The following is a 25,828-nucleotide window of genomic DNA, read 5'->3' on the forward strand; positions in this document are numbered from 1 at the left end:
ATTGACAATCTAATTCTAAAGTTTGTACGAAGAGGCAAAAGACCTATAAGATAATGCAATAGTAAAGGAGAAGAACAAAGTTTGAGGACTCACACTATCCAACTTCCAGATTAGTTACAAAACTACAGTAATCATGACAGTGTGATGTTAACTTAAGAACTAACAAATAGAGCAATGGAACAGAATAGAGAGCCCCAAGATAGACCCACATAAATGTAGCCAAGTAATCTTTCACGAAGAAACAATAGCAGTACAATGGAGCAAAGATAGGCTTTTCAACAAATAGGCTGTCAAAACTGAACCTACATTTCCAAAAAGTGAATCTAGACACAGACTTCACATGTTTCATAAAAATTAACTCCAGATGAATCATAGTCCTAGATATTAAAACACAAAATCATAAATTTCTAGAACATAACACAGAAGAAAACCTAGATAACCTTGAGTGTGGCAACAACTTTTTAGCTATAGTAACAATGCCAAAATTCATAAAGGAAAAAATGACTTTATTAAAATTAAATACAAACAAACTTCTGATTTGCAAAAGGCGCTGTCAAGAGAATGAAAGGACGAGCCAGACTGGAAGAAAATATTTGCGAAAGATATATCTGATAAAAGAGTCTCATCCAAAATATATGAAAATCTCTTAAAATTCAACAATAAGAAAATGAACAACCTGATTAAAAAATGGGCAGGAGACTTGATCAGACATTTCATCAAAGAAGATATACAGATGGCAAATGAACATATGAAAAGATGTCCAACATCACATGTCATTAATAAATTGCAAATGAAGACAATAAATTTCTTCTACATACTTATTGAAATGGCCAAAATATACAACACTGACAACAGCAAAAGCTGGTGAGGATGTGGAGGAACAGGAAAACTCATTCATTGCCAGTGGCAATGCAAAAATGTGCAGCCACTTTGGAAGTTTCTTACAAAACTGAACGTACTCTTAGCATAATATCTAGCAATCATGCTTTTTCATGTGTATCCAAAAAAGTAGAAAACCTCTGACCACACAAAAACTTGCATGGAATTCTTTACAGAAGCTTTGTTCATAACTGTCACAACTTGGAAACAAACAAGATGCTTTGAAGCATTATGTGAATGGATAAACTGTGGTATATATAGACAATGAAATAGTCATTGCTAAAAATAAATAAGCTACCAAGACATTAAAAACATAAAGGAGTGTTAAATGCATATTACAAAAGGAAAGAAGTAAATCCAAAAAGAATACATATAATAATGTATAATTCCATTTATATGCGTTTTTAGAAAAGGCAAAACTATAAAGGTAATAAAAAGATCAGTGGTTTCCAGGGACTGGGGACAGAGGATAGACAAAGCATAGCCCAGAGGATTTTCACAGCATTTGAAACACTCTGCAGGATGCTATAGTGGTGTATACATGGCATTACACATTTGTCCAAACCTGTAGAATGACTACACTGAGTGAACCCTAATATAAACTATAGACCTTGGGTGATGATGATATGTTAATGTAGGTTCATTCATTGTAAGAAATGAACTACTCTTAGGAGGATGTTGCTAATGAAGAAGGCTATGCATATGTGGGGGAAGGACGTATATGATAAATCTTTGCACATTTCTCTTAATTTTGCCATGGACCTAAAGCAGCTCCAGAAAATGAAGTCTTCGAAAAGAATGGCTTTATAAAAACGTGGAGAAAATGAACAGTCAAACATACTGTATCTGAATAACATTTCTCTAATTATACTGATACTTCAGTCTTACATCTGATGCCATGAAGTGTTTAGTTCAACACATTCCATAATGATCTTTCTTAATTTTATTGAAAATATTCATTCAAAATTATTCATAAATTTAATAAATATTTATTGAACATCTATTACATAAGAGTTATTGTCCAAGATACGGGGAATAAACCAGCTAACAAAACAAACATTCCTATTCTCATAGAGTTTATATTCCAGTGGATGAGGAAGACATACAATAAATAAAACAATTAAATCACATAATTCATTAAGAAGAATCAAGCCCAGGAGGCATTCAGAGAGAGTGAGGGGTGCATATGTACAATTCTTAATTAGATGGTCAGAAATGCCCTCATTGCCCTCATTGAGAGGTGACATTTGAACAAAGACTTTAAGATGATGCGGGAGAAAGTCAAGCAGATGTCTAAGGAATATAACACCAGGCAAAAGGAATCGCCAGTGCAAAGGCCCCTAAAACTGGAATGTTTCTAGTGCAGTAAAAGAACAACCAGGTGGTCAGTGAAGCTGAAAGTTGACTGAGTAGGAAATGGGGTCAGTAAAGTAATTGGCAGCTATCTCTAAGGGCATCTAGTGGTCCTTGGTGATGGTTACAAGAGAAAAAAATAAAAAGAATCATTTGTTTATTATTCTGTAGATAATAATAGAACTAGAAACTAGAGGAGACTAATATTGATTTGAAAAATGTATGACAGAGATTGTGTCCAGGCATCCTCTATGCATTTCTTAATTTAGCACTTAAAATTTCTTATGCATGTATTATTATTTCCATCTATAGATGTAAGAACTGAGATTCAGAGCGTTTAATAAATTGCCTAATTTCATTGAGAATACACAGTTATCTCAGCATTTAAAATCAGTACTCTTGATTCCAAAGTTACATTCTTTTGACAATATGTTATGTCAGCCAAGTTTTAGCAACAAGTGATATGACTTATCTTCAACCTTGAGCATTGCAACCATCTCTTCTTTAATAAACAGCTAACTACTTAAAAAAAACTTGACGCTTATAAGCACGTAAAAGGTGTGTGTGTGTGTGTGTGTGTGTGTGTGTTCTTTCTACTTTTACGATGTGATTAAAAGTTGCTTTTGGTTGAAAGCAAGCATAGCAGAGTGGTTAAAAGCATGGTCTATAGCATCAGATGAGGCCTTGTTTCTTGCCATTGCTTGCTTATGGATATCTTTGGACATGGTACTGAAATTCTCTAGGCTTCTGTTTTCAGGTGTGTCAAGTGGGCATGCAAATAACATATGCATATGCACATAATATAGGCAAGTAACTTATTACAGTGATAATTCAGTGACAGAATGAATGTAGATTACTTAATCTGGTCTGTATGTAATACGGGTTCAATAGGTTTTAGCCACCATAATTTATATTTCCTAACTCACTACAAGTGGCTGTCAGCTCCTACAGTCAAGGAATGTGATTTTTCTAGTATTGATAGGGCCCTACGCACCCACCCACCCCTGCCAAAGAGCAAAGGAAAAACTAATGCTCTAGTGGGATTTTAAAAATTATTTTCACCTGTAATGTACTGCAGTGAAAACTTCAACCCACTCCCAGAAGCACTGCTTAGAGCGTGGCATAATTAAAATAAGGGAACAATCAACAGCAGGAATCTTAGCATAGAACCAAGGAAATTATTAAGAAACCAAACTGAACAACATCATTAAGAATCACCAGAGGCTTCTATAAATATGTAAGTAGTGTAGGAGTCGAAATAATACAGAAGGGAAACACACTATAAAAATATGTTTGTGTCTATAGGCACTACCTGGCCTAAGCCTTCAGGTTGTGTAACTCAGAGTAACTTCTTCGGTGAGGGTGACTTATGATGGAGATACTATTATACATTAGATAGCATCAAGGCCTGGATTTTAACAGGTTTATAAAGCACAATTTATATTTGTTTCTATGCTTAAAAGTAGTAGCTAAGCCATAAAAACCGCACTCTGCCCTACTTTTGAAAAAATAAGAACCCTATAAAAGTAACCCATACTTTGTATCCAAAGTCTATACTTTCATTGAGCTACCAGATTTGATACAAGGTATAATACAAGTCTTAAATTATTACTAACACGTAAGGAGTCATATTTAAACTACTCTGTTAGGGTAATGAATCCAAGAACTTAGCAGAGCCATATCTCTGGTATCGAAGTGGTAGAAACTAGGTTAGTTAATGCAGGAATGCAAGAAAGGTTTCAAGTCTAAATTTTAGTGCCTGATTTTGGTATGCAGGACTTCCTCTCCAGTTACACACCAAGTTAGACCTCCAATCTCAACTTGGAGAAATATTCACTATTTCACTCAGGGCTACGGGAAAAAAAAATTGATCTTGATTTAAAGAACAAGCAAATGTTTAATCAGGAAAAACTAATGGCATAAACTTGCCTAAAAAACAGCTTTAATGCTAGAGAAAACATTGCTGTGTTTGAGGAAATGAAAGCACAGGGTGACTGGAGTGCGGCATATAGAGGGGAAACCGGCCAGAAGGTAATTTAAAGAAGCAGCAAAAGTCAAATCACCATCAGTTATATGTTAAAGAATCTGGGTTTTAGCCTACATGAAATGAAAAGACATTGATAGGCTGTTGCGAAGAAAGAGGGTGAATCTGTGCTATGATTTATAAGAAGCAATCTGGCTGCTGTAAGGGGATGATGGGAGTGGGAGAAAAAGTGTGACAGCTAGAGAGGCTGCAATGGTGACATGAACTAAGAGGCTGAAAGTGAAAATGGAGAGAATGGATAGCTCCTAGATCTATCCCTGAGGTAGAATCAAAAAGACTTGCAGATAACTGGGATGTTAGGTGCTTACAAAAGACTTGTCAAAAACTTCACAGTTTCCTGCTTAAGTGATAATGAGAATACCTGCTTTTATAGAGTGACTACAATGCTAGAAGCGTAGATCAAGAATTCAGTGTTTAGCCTCCTGCTAATTTGAATTGTATGAGACATTCAAGTGGAGATTCCTAGCAGACCATTAGATATAAGAGTTTGCAGGTTAGAAGAGACCTCGGGATTGTCCCAGTACATATACAGGTTTGTACCTTATAAGCATTTCTTTGTAAAGCTTTACATGCCTAATTATTTCCCTAGGTCCAAGGAATGATGAGAAAATTACTACTAAAAGCAACATTTCTCAAAATTCAAATGCCCGGGAGACTGTTGCAATGAAAAAATTTTGATAAACTGTGTAGGCTGCTCTAAAAATCCAACCAACCAACCAAAGAAACAAAAAACAATGCAAATAAAGTTTTGCAAAAGTAAAATATGGGGTATGCGCTGCCTGTGGATCTTGAACATTAGAAGTGTGCTATCCTCAACTCTTACAGGGATTTTGTTACCTTGGTCCAATCCCTGCCCATTGAGTTTTCTTAGTCAAAAATGAGCTCTCTTTTGTACTATGTGTACCACAAGGCTAACAAGGCTAGAAAAATCCCTATAGTAAAGAAAAACACGCCTTCTTTTCCTATAGACCCAATGAGAAATGAGCTGAGCTCAGTTTTTTTAAGAGCCATGCTAATTAAACAGTATGGTCTTAAGAGACTGCTAAATCATGACCCTGCCTAAACTGTTTATCTTCAAGCACAGGATAATAGCATAGTAATTGGTGAAATGAAGCCATTTCTGATCAAATTGCTCTTTTCTTTAGCCTCTGTGCCCAATATAAGCGACTTTTCCCCAGCTCCAACCCCAGCAGTTGAGACTCTGCTGACATTACATGAAAATCTTCAGTAATTGATTCCAACTGTTGCAGCTGCAAAGAATTGCTTTGCTAAGTAAAGGGAATTATGGATTTGGCCACATTTTGTTGTTTGCTGCCTTCGATTACTACAAATTCATTCTTCTCTCAGTTTTCCAAGATAAGAGTGGATAGAACTGATATGGAAATGGTTTTAGCAATGTGTTAGATTAAAAAAAGTTCTCTGTAGGTTCTTTTAAAAATAAAACATTTCTTTTTCTCTCAGCAGTAAAATATTTTCACTGATGAAAATTTTGGAAACATACAAATTTTTAAAAAGTAAGAACTGTTTATAATCATTCAACCGTGATAACCACTACTGTTTTTAGTTTTTATAAAAGTTATCTTTCAACATATATATGGTTATGTTTACTTTTAATCAAATTATAATGAAATAATTTTTTCATCTTTTTTCCCATGTTTTTAAAATTTTTTCAAAAACATGATTTTTAATCTCTGAAAAATACTTAAATACATGTTTAATAGCTTATGAGATACATTCTGTTATCTAACTAATATTAAATTTGTTCCTGAAGAGCTTTCAAAAGTAAGTTTCTGTACCTGGCTTAGAATAGTGCTTATACACTCATATTTCAATAATTCATAATTTATTGTAGAGTCTTCCAATGATACATTTTCTACTAAGAATAATAAGAAAAGAAAGAGAAGTCCTGACTGCTAGAATTATTTCAGTATAATATACATGTACAAACCAGAATCTTATATGTCAAAAAGATGAGCAGATTTAAAGATAGTGGGCTCATTTATATTCTTCTCCCTGTACTATCACTTTGCTGGATAAGCCAAACACACCATAGCACATTTGCTATAAAATATTAAAATGGCCATGTGGAATGCTTACTTGCTGGGAGGACCATAGGCTTCATAAACATTTGAAGATACTTGCTTTGTAGGTTTTTGTATTGCAATGCAACTGATGACAGCAAAGAACACATATCTATTTTCTAAAACTAAAGTTTTCTTTCTTCCCTCAACTGTCCATTGGCATCAACTCATAAAGTTCCCTTATTTATCTACCTTCATATGACTTGAGAATAGAGGACTAAGGAGTTTCTTACTCCTAAAGATGATAATTTTTGATGCTAACCTCAGTGAGGCTGGTTGTGGAGCTGAATCAGTTAGGGGTTGCTTTAGGAGTTGTTCTTACAGGTCACAGCTGTCAGCATCTCATCTTTATATTTAGTGTAAAATCCTGCCTCCTCTCACTTGCTTTCTTTTTACTTTTAGTTTCTGCAAAATACACAACAAAAACTCCTTTCTCCTATATACTGAAAAATTCTGGAATTAGTTTGTAATTTTAATGCTATGCTCAGGAGTTGGAATATGAAACTGGGGAGATTCCTTTTCTTCTTCTTTTTATTTATTTATTTATTTTTAGACAGGGTTTCTGTCAGCCAGGCTAGAGCCCAGTGGTGAAGCCATGGCTCACTACAGCCTCAAACTCCCTCGTCTCAAGCAGTCCCCCTACCTCAGCCTCCCAAGTAGCTGAAATACATCTATGTGCCACCACAACCAGATAATTTTCGAATTTTTTGCAGAGATGAGGTCTCACCACGTTGCCCAATGGTCTCGAACTCCTGGCCTCAAGCAGTCTTCCTATCTTGGCCTCTCAAAGCACTGAGATTACAGGTGTGAGCCACCACACCAGGAAGATTTTTGAAAAACACTTAAGAATAGGATTTCTCAAATTTAGCGCTTCTGAAATTTTGGACTGGAAAATTCTTTGTTGTAGTTCTGCCCTGTACACTCTATGTGTTTAGCAGCATCCCTGTCCCTGGTCTCTTCCCACTTCTGGAGTAGCCCTCCAGTAGTAATAACCAAAACTAAAACAAAAACAGAAACAGAAACAGAAACAGAAACAAAAACAAAACAAAACAGAAACCTACAGTCATTGCCAAGTGTTCCCACAGGATTCAAAACTTTTCTGGTTGAGAACCACTGCTCTTAATTCTGCCCATGACTCTCCTCCAGCCTATACTTTTTAGCATTTTCTCCAGAGACCAAGTAAACACTGTAATTATTTCTGCTATAGTATTTTACAGGATTGTTATTCCTTTAGATTGACTTTACACAGAGACTGGCCTTTATTGGGTGCCAGTTATATTTAGTATACTGCCATGTAGACCTTGATTTTCAAATTAATGAGTTGATACATAACATCTATCTCTCTTTTGGCTGTTAGCAACAGCTGGGCAAAGAGGAAGAAAAAAGAGGGTGAGAGAACTGAAGGTTAGTAGATACGGGTTTAAATCCTCCAATTTCTCAATTATTAGAAGAAGCTAGTTGTATTTATAGGTTTTGACAGCTCTAACATTGGGTAATAGTTCAGGTGATTATAGTATATTTGATTATACTATAGTTTTATTACAAACACTGTAACACAAAGAAATGATTTTCTCAGTGTTGCATATGTGAGGTAAGAATACTTCTAAATAATAAAGAAAAATAATGTCTATGGTAGGAAAGTCAAGAGTTGGGAGGAAATTTGGTGGACAGGAAATCACTTATTAGTAAGAGTGCTTAGAAACCTTTCAGTTATTGAAGATTTGATACGTTGACCTAAACTCTGTTCTTACCTCCATCTTATCGGAAGTTATCAACTCAGTCTTTTGTGTATTCCTTTTCCTACATCAATGTATCTCAAATTTGACCGTTAAGCTCAAAGTAGAATAAGATTCATTCTGTGGGTTTCTATTTCTGTAGAATAAAAGATATGCCTGTCAATATTGGGGAATTGCATGGGTGTTAGCACAAAGAGAAAGGGAAGTTTTCTGTCTTTAATATGTATAGTCAGGACCCAAGCTTCAAGAGTTATGAATGCCCTTATTCTCCTCTTCACTTGTCACCAATTGATGGCAGCAGATTTAACAAGTAGGCCAAACACCTCAGGAGCATTTTAAAAGCTATTTTGTTATTCCAGGATTTCGGGCAAGAATCCCTGTGGACTTGCAAGATCAGGAAGGAGAAAAGTGGTCTGAAGTCATAGAGGATGGGTGTTGTAAACTGTCACTGTTAAATCTAAGATCCGTACTTCATTTAGACATTGAGTTTGAAAGCTTTTTTACATCATGACAAAAACATGTTTCCTATACATTAAGTGTCTGTCGATGAAGAGTGTTGAATGCAGATGCGATTCTGACCCTTGTTTGGGCTTTCTAATGACTACAGCACAATTGGAAGAAGGAGGTGAAAACAACTCAGAACTTTCTATTTATAATTTTAGAGACATGAGGAACATAAAAACCCTTTAACATTTTCTTATAATTTAGTAAATGATTTAATTAAAGGAATTTGTTTTCTTTTAAAATAATTTTCATGTTATAGTTTCCCTGCATCTTTAAAATGCAGAGAGATATTCTTCAGGTTCTGAAAAGTGCTCTTGGTCAAAGGAAGAATAATCATTATTTTTTATATTGGAGCATTAGTGATTCAGAGTTTTGCAATCATTCAGGGAACAACACAGGTTTAGCAAGATATGAATTCAGCAGGGGATTAAGCAGAAAGCCTAATCACTTGCCAGAGTTGAATGAATCTTGAATCTTTCTGGAGGTTGAAAAATATTTGATTAACTCATTAAAAATTATTTTCAGCCCTTGCAGATGTTTCCCAAGAGGAAGCATTATGATTCCATTATAAGCTAGAGACTCTATGTTAGAAGTTCTATTTTGTTATCCTGTTAGCCAGGTGCCTACTATCGTAGGTATCAAATATTTCTTGTTGGGAAGGTTTGGATACAACAAGCAAACAATCTAAATTCCAATAACTACAGTATCTGGCAAGAAGAATTATCAAGTTAGACAGAAGGAGATCATGAATGATAGACAAAATATTTCATTCTTTTCTTTTCTCCAAAATGGAAATTGTTAATTTACTCTAATAATTAGAAAAGTATTTTATCCTCATTGTAAACAATTTTTTCATTACAGAAAAAATAGAATAAGGTGTATAAAAATGGGCTGTTTTACATAAAGTTAGACATGCTTAACAAGTTGGTTTCTAAAAATACAGACAAGTAAATATTAATTAAAAAACTGAGGGTCCCAATATACATTCTTAGTTGCTACCTTCTTTTTTTAACCGAATAATTTTTCTAAATATCTCTTCAGGCTTATAGATTTACACAATTGTTGTAAATCATGGGATATTTTGTCATTGATCGAATACATAACGATATACCATAGTGTTTAAATGCATGCATTTTGGAGTCAGATAAACCCAAATTTGAGTCTGGACTCTGCTAATTAAAAACTAGATATTCTTGCATTTAGCTTTATCGCTTTAAGTCACAGTCTGTCGTTTATGTATCTGTTTTGTTTTATTGTTTTTAACTGCAGAAGAAGACAAGAGAGATAATAGCAATAACACCTAATTTGTATGTTTTTTATTGTGAGGATGGAATGAGATAAATAAGTGCCATGAATAGTGTGCCCAATATTTGACTCATTGCATGGGCTCAACAAATGTTACATATTATCATTGTCATAATTCATTTAGCGAATCCTCTATTGCTTAATGTTTGGATTGTTTTCTATTTTCTCTGTTCTAATACTTGGAAGAATCCCTGTGAAATCAAATTTATGAAGTCATTATTTCTCTAGAATCAATTATTGAAAGTGAATTCCAAGGTGTCAGGATTTTTTTTTTTGTTTTTAGAATTTTTATTATTTAGCCAAATTTTCTGCATCCTATAAAGGTGAAACAATTAAAAATCCTATTAGCATTATAGGAGAGAAGGATTTGTTTTACTCCATTTGAACAGTTCAGATGGTAATTTTTTGATGATGAGCTGTGTAGGTGAGAAAAATCTTCATACCATGTAAAAGGACATTTCAAGCCACTAAAATACTCCTTTAATGGCCTTAAAAGATTTTGAAATCCCTTTGAAAACATTTAAAAACACAACAAAAGTCATGCTCCTTGCTAAACAATTTCCAGAGAAACAGACATTTTATATCCCTCCAACAAAATAATCATTTTTACAATTCAGTAGTGCTATTTTGAGTTCTATTACTGAATTGAATATAATAATTCTAATGTTTGTAAAGAAAAGCTATATCCCTTACAAGAGTCTATGAATATCACAGTGGTGCAAGTCTTACAGCAGAAAGAGAACAAATTGGAACCAGATGAAATTGGGCTCATATTCTGGGCTACTATGTATTTATTAGTTGTGCAAACATTAAAAGCACTATCAAATATTTCTGATATCTCATATACTCATCCCTACGTAAAGATAATTACACCTTAATGAACATTTCTTTACATTTGCGATTCAATAGCTCTCCTCTGTTTTTTAACAGAACTCCTCTTTCTTTGGGAAAGTGCTCCTTCCCACTTAACATGGTCTCCAAGGGTCTGTCTATTGCCATACTCTTCTAGTCCAGGGGTATAGAATTTTTCATGTCACTTAGATTTCATTAATCTTAGTGTCTATCTCCCTAGGCACAAAGTTTCTCACAGTGATGGTACATGGCTCAAGCCAGGCCAACAAGCATCCTCCTAGTTTTTCAGATGATTTAAGCCGCAACTCCAAGTTGTCCATTCTATTCTGCAGTGTAAGAAATAAGGAATAATGCTACATCATGAAGAGAAAGAGAGGTTGAGGAAGACAGAAACAAAAGTTTCTGAGACTCACATTCTTTAAGGGGTATTAACATTCCTAGAATTCTCAACTATATGAGGCTCTCAATGCTCATTTATGTTTAAAACACTGTCTTCATCTATTTTCTGTTGCTTATTTCAGAATACCTGAAACTAGGTAATTTATAAGTTAAAGGGATTTATTTCTTATGGAGGCAGAAATGTGGTCAAGGGGCCACATTTGATGAGGGCCTTCTTGCTGGTAGTATCTCCGTAGACAGTCCTGAGGTGACACAGGGCATCACATGGTGAGGGGACTGAGTGTGCTAACATGCTATGCTCAGTTCTTTCTTTTTCTTCTTACAAATCCGCCATGTTACTCCATTAATCCACTAATGCTTTAAATCATTAATCCATAAGTGGATTAATCCATTCATGAAGGCAGAGTCCTTATGATCTAATCATCTCTTAAAGATCTTACTTCTCAATACTGCCACATTGGGGATTAAGTTTCAACATGAGTTTAGAGGGAACATTGAAACCATAGCACATGGCTTGTGTTATGACTTTGTCACTTGCAACATAAAGGGTCTTAGTAAAAAAATCTATCCCATGGGGTGCTGTATGTGTTGATTGAGATATAGTATTTAAAGTAGCCAGCATAGGACCTTCCATATAAAAGTCCCTTTCTTTTCTTATTAAAATTCTTATTTATTTTTAACAGCTGTCAATGTCCAATGAGAATGTGGGTGTAGGATGAAGAACAAATAGTTCAGCACCCTTCCTTTAAGTCCTTTCTAAAACTCTCAGATGGCTTAGAGAACAATTAAATGTTGACTTGACTTGGTAAGAAAATCTAGTCTTTATTTTCCCCTCCTCAGTTCTCAATTATTCAGCAATTAAAGCTTTACTACTTTCATATTATATCCTGGCAATGTTAAGTATACTTAGAATTTAAAGAAAAGGCTGGACTTGAGTAGAAATATTCATTTAAGAAACCAAAGGAACAATAACTACAAGTGACAGCAAAGGGAAGTCGAATGATATAACGAAATTCCCCTAGAATTCCAGTGCTGATGCTGCCCTTAGTGGGGTGATCTCAACAAACCTCATTTAACCTCCCTGGACTCCAGTTGTAGAAGGAGAGAATTGATAAATGATCCTTTCTGGTGCCAACACTTAATGTTATGATTTTGTGTAGCAGCAAACCATGTGGACCTTCCAACTTGCTGTGTCATTAAAAGGTTGGTATATTTTCACTCTTCAGACATCCGACAAGATATAACTACAAAAGAACTACATTTCCATGTATTCCTATGGTGATTATAGGTGAATGAAGAAAGGCAACTAAGTCTAGCCAGGAGCTTAGGTTGTGAGTTGCTAAGTGACTTTGGACAAATCACTTCCTTCTCTGGGCCTTTATTTGTTTTGATTGAAAACAGTGGTCTTTATTACATTTCTACCAAAGAACCCTTTGCAGATGAAATGACTGTAGATTCTGCTGGTTCTAAGAGAAATGGAGGGTGAAAGCCTCACCCACTCAGACTCTCCCTGTTCCTGGCTAAGGTCTCTGAGTCATCCCACAGAGAGGAGGATCTCTCAGAAATACGTTTTCACAAATAGAGAGTCACTTCCATTATACAATTCCATAACATCATGAGTAAAAAACTGATTTGGCTCATTTTATTCTTGTGTTCTTTATTAGAATAAGGCAGCCTACAAAAAATTTAAATGTAGTACTTTCTCAAAATTGAGCTTAAATAGATTATTTTTAAATGGGGATGTCTAAGAGTATCTTATTACATATTATAATGTCCTAGGCCAAAGTTTTAAAGCTATAATAATCAAACATTAGTTTTGCTTATTTGTATTTTCTTTTTATTGCTGTTTATACTAAACATTCTCACTTAAGAATCGCTTTTGGAATGAATAACGTATGATGTCATGTTTAGGGTAACCAACAATTCCAGTTTCCCTGGGACTGCCCTGGTTTTAGTGCTGAAAGTCCCTCATCCCAGGAAATTTTTTAGTTCTGGGATAACCGGAAGAGTAGGTCACCATTGTCAATCATCTTGTTGGACTAGAAAGCAATTTTTGAAAATTGATTGACCACATTGTAATTGAAAAATAATGAAGGTGATGACCCAAAGAAAAAAAAAGGGATATGTACCCTCTTCTGGCTGAACCTGGCGCATGAGCCAAACCCACTCATTCTGTCTTACTGCTGGGCTGCACCTCTATCTTGCACTCTGCTCTGGGCTCACCCTCAGGGCATTGGGTACCATCACAAGTCCTAGGATTCTTCTGCCTAGGACTCATCCACTTCTACTTGCCTGTATTATGGTCGAGGCAAAACTGTAACTCTGGATTAATTTTCCATTGCTGCTGCCACAAATTACACGAAATGTAGTTGCTTAAAACAGTGCAAATGTATTATCTTACCATTCCGGAGATCAGAGGTTTATCATGGACATCACAGGGTTAAAATCAAGGTGTTAGCAGGGCTGCATTCCTTTTGGAGGCTCTAGGAAAGGCTCTGCCCTCTTACATTCACCAGCTTCTTGATATCACCTGTTATTTCTGACTTGTGGTGTCCTACTCCATCTTCAAAGCCAGCACTGTTGCATCTCTCTGTGTCTTTCTTCCATGGTCACCTTTCCCTTCTACTTCCCTCTTTCCCCTTTAAGAACTCTTGTAACTATTACATTGGACCTACCTGGATAATCCAAGGTAAACTTCCTATTTTAAGGTCAACTGATTAGGAACCTTAATTTCATCTACAACCTTAATGCCTCTATGCTATATAGTATAATATATTCACAGGCTCCACGGGATTAGAATGTGGATATGTTTGAGGGCACCATTAATCTGCTTACCACAATATGTATCAAATTATTTAATGCTCACTTGTTAAGATTAGGAAGCAAGGTTTACAGTTATCACTGAGATCAACCCACAATACTTGGTATATATTTAGGAAAATTAAATAATTTATCTTTCAAACCAGAATACTTTTTTTTTCTTTTTTTGAGATGTAGTCTCATTCTGTCACCCAGGCTGGAGTGCAATGGCGTGATCTCGGCTCACTGCACCCTCCGCCTCCCAGGTTCAAGCAATTCTCCTGCCTCAGCTTCCCAAGTAGCTGGGACTACAACCATGCCTGGCTAGTTCTTTTGTCTTAGTAGAGACGAAGTGGCACCATGCTGGCCAGGCTGGTCTCAAACTCCTGACCTCAGGTGATCCACCCTCCTTGGCCTCCCAAAATGCTGGGATTACAGGCGTGAGCCACCTCGCCCAGCCCAAATACTTTTTGGAGTGAAAGAGGTACTCTTAGTAATTCCTACAAGAAGGTAGGCATAAATTGTTCTAGTCCAGGAAAAGTAGGACACTGCATATAACATTTCACAAATATATGTTGAACTTAATATAGTTTATAGATCTTTCATCAAACAGTCAGTTACATGCTAGGTGGCTTGAGAATCCAGGAGATACACTCTGTTGGGCAGAAATAATACCTGAATGCAAAACTGTAAGTGAGATAAATTTTGTGATATACTTTATAAAGCATAGTTTAGAGAAGACAGAGTATCAATGAAGGCTGATGTTTACTAGAAAGTCACACGGAAGAGCTGGGAAACTGAAAATAACATAATAGTACAGCAAAATTTAAATAAAAATGCTGATAATTTCCCACAAATTAAATCACATTCCATTTTCTTCTAGCCATATTCAAATACATAAATATTACAGGGCTGATGATAGTATTTTGTGTCCTGCTTTCTTTACTGAAAATATAAGCATCTTCATGTTCTGTCATGATTTTCATAATTATTTCAACAACCATTACATAGTCTCTAGTTGAACAATATTGATGTGGCTTCCAAAATTCACCAAGCATAAATGATACTGAAAAACATCTGAACCATGGCTCTTCATTTTTTAATGCTGGCTATATTATTAATCCAGTTTCAGAAGTGAGTAGATGGATATCCTTTAGGTAAATTGAAGTATGGTTGCCTGGGGAAGTCAAAGGAACAAAATGAGACCATATGCAGGTCTGTAGTGGCTGAATGATGGCTCTCCAAAGATGTCAACGTCCTAATTCCCAAACTGTGGATGTGACCGTATATGGCCAAAAAGATTTTGCAGACATAATTAAATTAAGGAGCTTGAGATAGGGAGATTATCATAAATTATCTGGGTGGGCCCAATGTAGTCACAAGTCTCCTTAGAAACTGGAGGCAGGAGAGTCAGTCCAAGGAAATGATGTGATTTCAGGTGCAGAGTCTGTTAACAGAATGTGACAACACTGTGCAGCTGCCTTTGAAGATGGACAAAGGGGGCACTAGCCAAGAAATGCACATGACTCCTAGAAATTGGCAAAGACAAGGAAATGAATTCTCCTCTAGAACCTTCAGAAGGAAAAAGCCTGTTAGCATCTTTTTGGCCCAGTGAGACTGATTTTAGACTTCTCACACCTAGAACTATGAAAAAATAAATTTGTGTTGCTTTAAGCCACTAAGTTTGTGGTAACGTATCATAGTGGCAACTGGAAACTAATAAAAGGCCATATACCGGCCATAGAGTTAGGAATGAGAATGGCATCATTTGGATATTGAAAAGCAGCCCTCTCTGAGCAGGGTATTCACATTGAAGAAGTGGGTACACAGAAGGTAAAGGTGAGGTGGAAGCAGTGGGTGAATATTTGGCAACAGACTGATGGTCTCAAGTCCAAACTCTGCTATAAACTCAAGTAACTTAACAAGTTGTTTTGCAAAAGAGGAAAAATGCAATTAACCTTCTGGACATTTTTGAAAATTAGAATATTACAACAGTTAAAAGCATGGATCTTGTAGCTTTAGCAAGCTTAGCTCAAGTCCTTTGGTTCAACTGTCAATTACTAATTATGTGGATTTGACTGTGTTACTTACCTCTCAAAGTTATTTCCACATTTCTAAAATAATGTTACTAATTGAGCCTCCATGTGGTTGTTAGGAAGATTGTATGTAGATAGTGCAATATCATGTATGCAGTGCAATATATAAATGGGTATATTGAATTGATGGTCAATACATGCCAAGTCCCAACATCTGGGAGTGTGCACAAGTGTTCATTCATTTATTCAGGAGTTTTTAATTAAATTTCCACTCTGTATTAGGCACTTTAAAAGGTCTCAGGCTGCAGTGAGACATAATAGACAGGTCCCCTGCCCTTGTGGAACATATGTAATGGTTTCCTTTCTTTCTTTTTTGAAAATGAGTGAGATTTTCAGCATTTTCCAATGATCTCAGCTTACTGAAGTCACTACTTCAATCTGAAGTGAGAAGCTCTTCTAAGATAAATTCTATCTGTGGTTTTGGGGAGCTGTCACGGTAACAAGCCACCCTTTTAGGCTGCATGGTGTCACTGCTCCCTGATAATATAACTACCACCTCCAGTTGGCACTAGGTTAATGACATATTAGAGAAAATGACTTTCAAGACTTTCTAATTTATGATGTAAGCTAGAAAAAAAATATTTCCTTTGCTGAAGTTCCTGGCACTTCCCTAAAACACTTAATAATTAACCTTTCTTACAAAAAATAACGTGGCAGTTAGAAAAGCACAGAGATATTTATTTTCACTCCCCATAGGACTGAGAAAGGTAGTGATCAGGCTGGCCTGAAGAGATCATACTGTTATAATGAAAGAAGGCTCAACTAGTAGGGGGTATAATAAATGTAAGCCCGAAGTAAATGAATCATTATAAAATATACACTCCATCTCCACAATGAGTCTATTTCATTAAAATAATCTCTGGAATAATGTCGTCCTCTCTTGGCTTTCTCCTGCTGTGAATCTATCCATGATTTCACCATTACAAATCTTGTACCCTGAGGACATATTTGTAGTAAGAATGAAGGGTTTGGTTATTTGCTTTTAATAACTATGCCTCAAATCCTCCTTAATGCAGCAGAGATTCTGTTTGGAAGAACATGCCAGAATTATTGAAGGATCAATCAATATTGGCAATTAATCATAATCACAGCTGGTAATCATAGATGCAATTACCAATTGATTAATTAGGACAGCTCTTGAAATGCCAGCAGAAATTTAGTATCATATTAGATTCAGCCCAATAACCATAAACTTCTACAATTACTTTTCAGCTTACCATTATTTATGTCATATTTCTTTCTATTATTAGCTGCTATATTTATTTATTCATCATTTTATTTGAGCAGGCCAAACTCTTTTACTGTCTTTTTATGGTGGAAATCTATTAAAATATGTTTAAGTCATAGCATTAAATAAATCTAGTGTCAGTGCCAAACAAATATTTGCAAATTTAGGGCATCTATTTGCATTGCTTTCCAGGCCAAGAATTATTTTTTTGCCAAAAAATAGAATTCAAATATATTCTCCATATTGTAAATTGGATAACATCAGTACATTAAATTTATGTGTGCAAAGAGTTATGTGGTTTATTAACCCACTTTTGCAGGCTTCATAGAAGAAATTTTACACTGCTTTTTTTTAAATGATAAGCCTATGACCCAGATGAACCAGAACCCCCTAATCTGATCTTCAATTATGATATGCATAAGAATATACGTTAAGGAAATTAGGAAAAATCTAATGTAAATAGAGCAGGGGATCCGCTTAAGAAATTCAGCATATGTTCACTTATTTGTTTTAAAATTGTGAATTGTATAAAGCCAGTGTAAATCACCACTACTTCACTCATACTTTGATTCAACAAACAGCTTTTAAATACTCACTATATGCAAAACAACATGCTAGGCACTGAAGGAGATACAGAGAGGAATGAAGCTTGTTTTCTTATCTTGAGTCCATGGTCCAATAAAGGAGATGAGATATGGACCCCTGGATGAGAACAAGAGTCACTCATGCAGATGAACAGAAAGAATAGAATTTTAAAAAGTAAAATATGGAAAAAAAGACATTTATCAAGATTTACCATTTTTATAGGCCTTGTGTTTCTTTAAATCTATTTGCAGAATCAAAGATACAGTTTTACTCATCTGCATTTCAAATTTATCTTTATTCAAAGATTTACTGTCTTTTCCAAGTCTCTGTGTTCAAATCCTTCTAATTTGTCAGCATTAATTTGTTATTAACTTGATCTCGTATTTCATTCACAATTTCTTAACTGCTAATTGCAAAAATTGGTGGAATAAAATAATCCTACTTTCATCAGACACATAAAACTCAGGAACATCTAACCATATATGCTCAACAGATTAAGTTGATAATCATTAAACTGAAGTAAATAATAAACAAGTTTTTAGTTGCATATGTTCTATTTTGTTGTTGAGCTTCCAATAGTTAATGAAGAGACATATTTTGTGTGGCTCACACTGTCTGGACTTGTACCATATGTTCATCCATGTGATGAAGGCATGCTCTATGTAAGTAACTAATTCTCCCTCAACCCCACTCCATTTGCAGCTAGCTACAAACTGCTGTGCTGTGCAGAAAATGTTCACTCATCTTCAAAGAGGTTAATTCAAACTGTGAAACAGGAGCTGTTGCTAACTAATAGACATTTATGAAGGCTACATTACAGTGGAAATTTTGATAGCATTTTGTATTACATCCATATTAATAGCAAATTACCTTAGCATGGATAATAGCATTTCACAATGAACACCCAAGGAATTAGGTACTATTAGTTTTGTCCTCAAAAGCACTGTCTGCTTCTAAAGAAGTGAATTCTGAAAAATGGACGCCATGGGACTCATACATCCTTAGATATTCCAGTGCTCCCAACTCACTCTGAGTTCTATCATTACAGCCTCCAGTCTGCTAAGCCATGCAAATCCCTATGCTCCTGGGAGAAGAGTAATAGGAGTCATACATTGTGTAAGTGCTGCTGATTCAACTCCCATTTCCCTCAATACAACTCAAGGAAATGTCCATTCAGTGAAACAATCTTTCAAAAAGAAAAGGAGAAGTGGCTGTTTTTAAACATTATCTTTTTAACAGATGAGATGTCACAGTCTCCTGGCAAGTGAATACTTCAGTGGCATAGTTCTTTGATTTGTAACAGTTATAAAACAGCTATTCCTAGAGCAGATTTAATTACGAGAGTAAGCAGTTTGGAGGGACTAATTCATATTGCAATGCTTTGGTTGGCACAAAAAATAAGGCTGTCATAACTAGCCCTACCTGCTCCCTCCAAATATGTTGTTGCATATTCCACAGCAAGAGTTCCATTAGGTTATTAACTTCAGATAAAGCCAAAAAAAAAAAAATGATCTGGGTAGACCTTGGCTGACCTGAACAGGTCTGAATTGTGAGTATGATGCACACATCAAAGACAGCTAAAGATGGGAGCTGAATATGTTAAGAAAGTTTGAGTGGCCCTGTCAATATGTCATATATTCCAAGTGTCATGGGAAAACACTGTGAGTATTATCTACACATTAAAGCTTTTGGTTTTAAAAAATTTATGTTGCAATAAACCAGAACAATTCATAACATCCCTTTAATAGCACATTTATCAATGACATTAATGGTGATAATGATGGTAATAGCACAGCAAGGATGTTGGAGAAAAAATTTACCCCAAACAACTGGGAATACAAATTTTATCATTTGAGCCATCATAAAATACTTGTGTAGGCATCTTCCTTTCCTAGTAGAGAACACATAATTCTTAAAGAGCAAAGGCAGAAAAATTCTTGTTATCTCTTTATCCCAACATTTTTTCCCTGTTTTGCTGAAGGATGGACTGGATTATAATTCCTCTTTTACAGGTAGTCCCTTTGATGTACAAAGAAGTGCTCTACTCACCTCTTATGAGGCCTTTGACTTTAGAAGAAAAAAAGGTGCCTTTATTAAAGTTCAAACTTCACTTTCTGACCATATTGATCTCTCTCTCCTTCTGTCCTCCTAGCTACTGTCTTCCCTTGGCCTAATCCAACTGTAAGCCAGAGGCCAAAGACTTCAAGTAAAACAGTCTTCAGGGACCAGTCCCCTTAAGACCTCTATGGCGCAGAACAGGATAGAGAAAGGTGAAGAATGGGCCGGGTGCGGTATCTCATGCCTGTAATCCCAGCATTTTGGGAGGCCGAGGCGGGTGGATCACGAGGTCAGGAGATCGACACCATCCTGGCTAACATGGTGAAACCCCATTTCTACTAAAAATACAAAAAAATTAGCCGGGCATGGTGGCGGGTGCCTGTAGTCCCAGCTACTGAGGAGGCTGAGGCAGGAGAATGGTGTGAACCTGGGAGGTGGAGGTTGCAGTGAGCCAAGATCGTGCCACTGCACTTCAGCCTAGGCAACAGAGCGAGACTCTATCTCAAAAAAAAAAGAAAAAAAAAAGGTGAAGAATGGATGGTGTTGGAGGTGAGAACATTCAGTGACTGTACGACCCAGAAGAAAGTGTGTAAATAGGGAGACACCAACATTAGTTATTTTATTGCTCTTAAAAGTATTTTTGTCATCATCATCATCATACAAAAAGGAAAAGGTCCTGATAACAAATCATATTTTGTATGCCAACTTTAAATTTTTTAAAAATGTCAGGTCATATCGGCTGTCAGAGTGAGTAAGAGTTCTTTATGATTTAGTAAGTTTGGTGTTTTGCTTGACAGGGCTGATACAGACACCTGGAAAGGACATCCAGGATTAATTACATATTATTTGTTTATTTAGAGGCAGAGTCTCACCTAGTTGACCAGGCTAGAGTTCAGTGGCACCATTATACCTCACTGTGGCCTCAAACTTCTGGGCTCAAGTGATTCTCCCACCTGCCGAGTAGCTGGGACTACAGTTGTGTACCACAGTAGCCAGCTCCCAGATTCGTTATATTTCTATACCTTTGCAATAACTATTTGACCCACACCACTTCTCACTTCTCCACTTCTCCACTTCCTTCATTTGGCCTCATTCATTCACAAATATGCTGCTATTTAGTTGGCCTGGTACCATTCCTAGTTTCCAAATGGGTTCCCAGATAGTAAAGGAGCAAAGCTGTATAACTGGCAGGTGGATTCCATCAGATACTGAGCAGAGAGCCTACTTTTTTAATAAAAGTTGGATCAAGAGTCTTAAATTTGACATTCTTTAGGAGCCACCCATGCATTGGTCTTTCTTAAAACAAGATCTCCCGCCTCCATTTCTCCCATTCTAGCTTTTCTTTCTGTGATCTTTTGTCTCTGTTCCCTCCTTCCTTTCCTCTTACAATTTATCGAATCTTGAAATTTCATAACAGATTGGGGTTTGCTTTAAAATCAAGCCCCTTTTCGGTTTTCTCTTGCTCTCTTATCCCAAAAAGAAAAGTTATATCTGTAGAGAAATGTAGTGTATCAGTCCTGATGAAGCAAACAATCTAGCAAAGCATATCTATATTATCCACTGGGATTATAGATTGAGTTTATGTCTCTGATTGGGTCCACGTGTCCATATATCATTAAAAGAAAAAACTCTTTAGTTATCCTTTAAATGTTTTGCATGCCTAAAATAGACTATTAGGATAAGCTAAATTACTGGAACAAATGATACAAAATGTAAGAAGTCAAGAGCAATGAGATTATTTGTCCTTCACATAAAAATCTAGCAAATTTCCAAGTCAGTGTGGTTCAAGGCAGGGGGCTAGGGATCTGGAAGAGATTGCTTCATGCTGTTAGGAACAGATTTTGGTGGTTCTGCCCTCATCAGCCTTGGGTGTGTAAAGTCTCTGTGACTGCAATCATTACCTCTGTAGCTCATGAGAAAGGGGGAAGGCCACGTAGAAAGATTTTCATGAAAAAGGTTGAAAGTGATATACATCCTTCAGCTCAAATCCTATTGGAAAGAATTCAGTCACATGGTCACATGGTCACCCTTCACACAAAGGATGCTTGGAAATGTTCTACAGGTGGCATATGGCTTCCCAGGTCTCTAGGGAAAAAGAGTCTTTGTGTTTTATACACAAAACTGTTGATTGATTTAATGTTTTAAATTTATTCATTATAGTAAAATCTTGAGACAAATAAGTGTGGAAAAGGCTGCGGAAGTTCTCCCTGTTTCCATTGTTTCTATTTAGCTTTCCATCTCCTTTTCTCTCTGTCTCCCCCACTTCCTTCCTCCTTCTTTGTGTAATACACACATAAACACACACATGCACACACACACACTTCTATTCACTCAAGGATAAATTTCTAAGATTATGAGATCAGATTATATTTTGCTTTAATCAGTGGTGTGACGCTTAATGTTTAACATCTAGATCTCACACACACACACATGAAAAAACCCCAGAGTTCACCTTGACTTGTAGCATTTGCCAATTTATGTGGTGTACTATTCCCATAATGGCCTATTTTAGGTTACCAACATGATGCCACTACACGTGGAGTTGGAAAGGATGCATAGTAGCACACCATTATATATGTGGTCTATAATATGGATTCAGTAGATATAAATAGCTTTAAAAGCAGTAAAATAATTGGAACATGAGAAGCTTTGAGTATTTATTACCTTTGCTTTTAATAAAAGTTTATATAATTTAAATTTTAATAGTGGCTGTTTTTAACAACCAGCTCACACAATCTTGAAAATTTAATAATCAGCTCTCAGGCACAATTAAGTCCAGCACAACACTGCCTTTACTATAACCTCCTGGTGTTCAACCGTATTTTCTCATTCCCACATCTCTTCCTAACTTATATATTTCCCCTGTGTAGCATTCCCTAATCTCTCTGGCCAAGTGGAACAACTCTTATCCCTCAGGTTTTTTTCCTCTAAATTCTGAATTCTCACTATTATTATTTTTAATTAAATTACTCCATGAAAACTACACTAACAAGTTAATTCTCATATTTGTTGGTATACAGAGGATGGGTAGCAATAGTGATCTTTCCATCACTGTTAAGAAAGCCACAGTCCAGATCACACATCCTAGGGCTGTGATGGAGGTAGGAGCTGGAAAATGTTTCCAGCTCAGAGTAGGCGCTTGCCAACAACAATAACAACAAAAACAAAAAGAGGGAGTAAATATAAATCTGCAAACAGAATCTTAATTGAAATATTTTATAGCATTGCTATACCAGCAGATTCTTTTCAGACCAACACACATGCACACACACATACATACACACCTACCCCTGGTGGAACATAATTACCAAACTGCTTGACCAAAGGAAACACACTCCCTAGAAATAAACAAAATTTCTAATGTGGATTTTGCTACTTCAGAACAAAGACCTCCTCATTCTGATATTTGGAAATCCTGCATCATGATATCAGTCCTTTCACCTACTTGCCCTAAAGCAAGGACCAGCAGTTAACATTTTCTATTCCTAGGAAGGTGGTGTATCAGGAAATGGACCAACCTATATATGATATTATTATGGGAGATCATATCATTGTTCTTGACTATTCATATTTCTTAGGAGAAACATAAATCACCTATTGTCATGAGATTTATTGGACTTCCACTGGGAGGAATATACATACACCACATCCCATTGATATTGGACTTGATCTGTGTGACTAACTTAGACAAATGGGATGTGATTGGATGTGATTTAAGCATGACTAAGTGTAAGCTTTAGGAGCCAGTAAAGAGTTAAGAGCCAGTCATCTTGCTCTGCCAAAAAAAAAATAAAAAGTCATCTCCCAAATACAGGCTGCTTCTTCAGCCCGACTCTTGGAATAAAGACAACCCACGAAGCAGAGAAGAGCTGTAGCTGGTCTGCAGCCACCAACATGTGACAAGAGTGAGAAATAAATTGTGTCTTGGTATGCCTATAAGATTTTTAAATTGATACTGCTGCATAAGTTAGCAAAACTTAGAATAAATCACATTTAAAATGTGTAATAGTTTTTAGATAATTTTTCTAAAATTCATTTTGTACCCATTTCATTTGAAGTATTACCAGTTCTTGAATCATTACTTTTCCTCCTGTTGCTCTATGAGTTTTATTCTACTTCTTGCTGTATTGGTCCTCTTCCTCCCCCATGGCTTTATCTTTAGAACCAAGAAAAATTTAGCCTCTGAACATTTTATCAATCTTATCTATATCTATTAATCATATCAGTTGTCTTATATTTCTCCTATTACAGGGCTGTAGGGTTCTATTGGAGCAAGACACAAAACTTTAGGGTGGGAGGATGGGAGAGGGGTGAAGGACAGGAAAGTACATAATGAGTACACTGCACATTATTCAGGTGATGGTTACAAGAAAAGCCCAGACTTCACCACTGTGCAATACATCCATGTCACAAACCTGTACTTGTAACCTTTACATTTATATAAACAAAAAAACTTTAACAATTATATATATGTGTATATATATGTGTGTGTGTGTGTGTGTGGGTGTGTGTATATATACATATATACACACACATACATATATATTTTTTTCTTTTTAGATGGAGTATGGCTCTGTTGCCCAGGCTGAAGTGCAGTGGTGAGATCTCGGCTCACTGCAACCTGCACCTCCTGAGTTCAAGCGATTCTCCTGCCTCAGCCTCCTGAGTAGCTGGGATTACAGGTGCATAAGACCATGCCCAGCTAATTTTTGTATTTTTTAGTAGAGACGGAGTTTCACCATGTTGGCCAGGCATGATGGCTCATGCCTGTAATCCTAGCACTTAGGGAAGCCGAAGTGGGCAGATCACCTGGGGTCAGGAGTTCAAGACCAGCCTGGCCAAAAATTATAAATTCTTTGTGTTTAGATAAACAATAGTGTTAGATGTTTTTTACATTATCTTACTATGTTTTTATTCTAAAAAACATAGTTCTTTCCAAAATTTACTCTCAACAAGTAACTCTGGGACAAACTTCAAATTATTTAATGGATGTTTTCTCACACATCTGCTTTTCCATGTAGATAATTCAGTTCATTACTTTTTTAGCTAAGCTTCAAATTTTCTATTCATCTCAGAAAAAATTAATTATTCTACAATTAAATTTCATCTTAGTATTTTATTTTATCTTACTAAATCCTTTATTTTGTCTTACATAAAATAAAATAAACCTTAGATTTGAGGTTTCAAGAGGTTCATTAATACATCAGTTTATAAAAACTATTGTTGTTGTCCTTTGGGGGGTTCCCTTCCTTGTTGTGTTCTATTTCATCTTTTTTCTTTATATGCTATTCCTTACCCTCCCCACAGCGTTTATTATAATGTGTTTAATATGTGTCTTTTAAAAGTTAAAATCACTGCTCAACAAAATAAAAGAGGACACAAACGAATAGAAGAACATTCCATGCTCATGGAAAGGAAGAATCAATATCGTGAAAATAGCCATACTGCCCAAGGTAATTTATAGATTCAATGACATCCCCATCAAGCTACCAATGACTTTCTTCACAGAATTAGAAAAAACTACTAAGTTCATACGGAACCAAAAAAGAGCCTGCATTACCACGTCAATCCTAAGCCAAAAGAACAAAACTTGGAGGCATCACGCTACCTGACTTCAAATTATGCTACAAGGCTACAGTAACGAAAACAGCATGGTGCTGGTACCAAAACAGAGATACAGACCAATGGAACAGAACAGAGCCCTCAGAAATAATGCTACACATCTACAACCATCTGATCTTTGACAAACCTGACAAAAACAAGAAATGGGGAAAGGATTCCCTATTTAATAAATGGTGCTGGGAAAACTGGCTAGCCATATGGAGAAAGCTGAAACTGGATCCCTTCCATACACCTTATACAAAAATTAATTCAAGATGGATTAAAGACTTACATGTTAGACCTAAAAC

At 36.0% G+C, this 25,828-nt stretch overlaps 1 long non-coding RNA gene across 1 annotated transcript in view; it reads right to left on the reverse strand.

Annotated features, from left to right (window-relative positions):
• LOC109028817 (uncharacterized) overlaps nucleotides 1–25,828 on the reverse strand; it is an 83,673-nt gene that overhangs the window by 29,223 nt on the left and 28,622 nt on the right. Inside the window, exon 7 of the long non-coding RNA XR_002007791.4 lies at nucleotides 8,109–8,229. This is a non-coding gene — a long non-coding RNA (uncharacterized lncRNA). The remainder of the gene's footprint in view (nucleotides 1–8,108; nucleotides 8,230–25,828) is intronic.

The sequence above is a fragment of the Gorilla gorilla genome, chromosome 9 (assembly GCF_029281585.2).
Source record: "Gorilla gorilla gorilla isolate KB3781 chromosome 9, NHGRI_mGorGor1-v2.1_pri, whole genome shotgun sequence".
Classification (NCBI taxonomy): domain Eukaryota; kingdom Metazoa; phylum Chordata; class Mammalia; order Primates; family Hominidae; genus Gorilla; species Gorilla gorilla.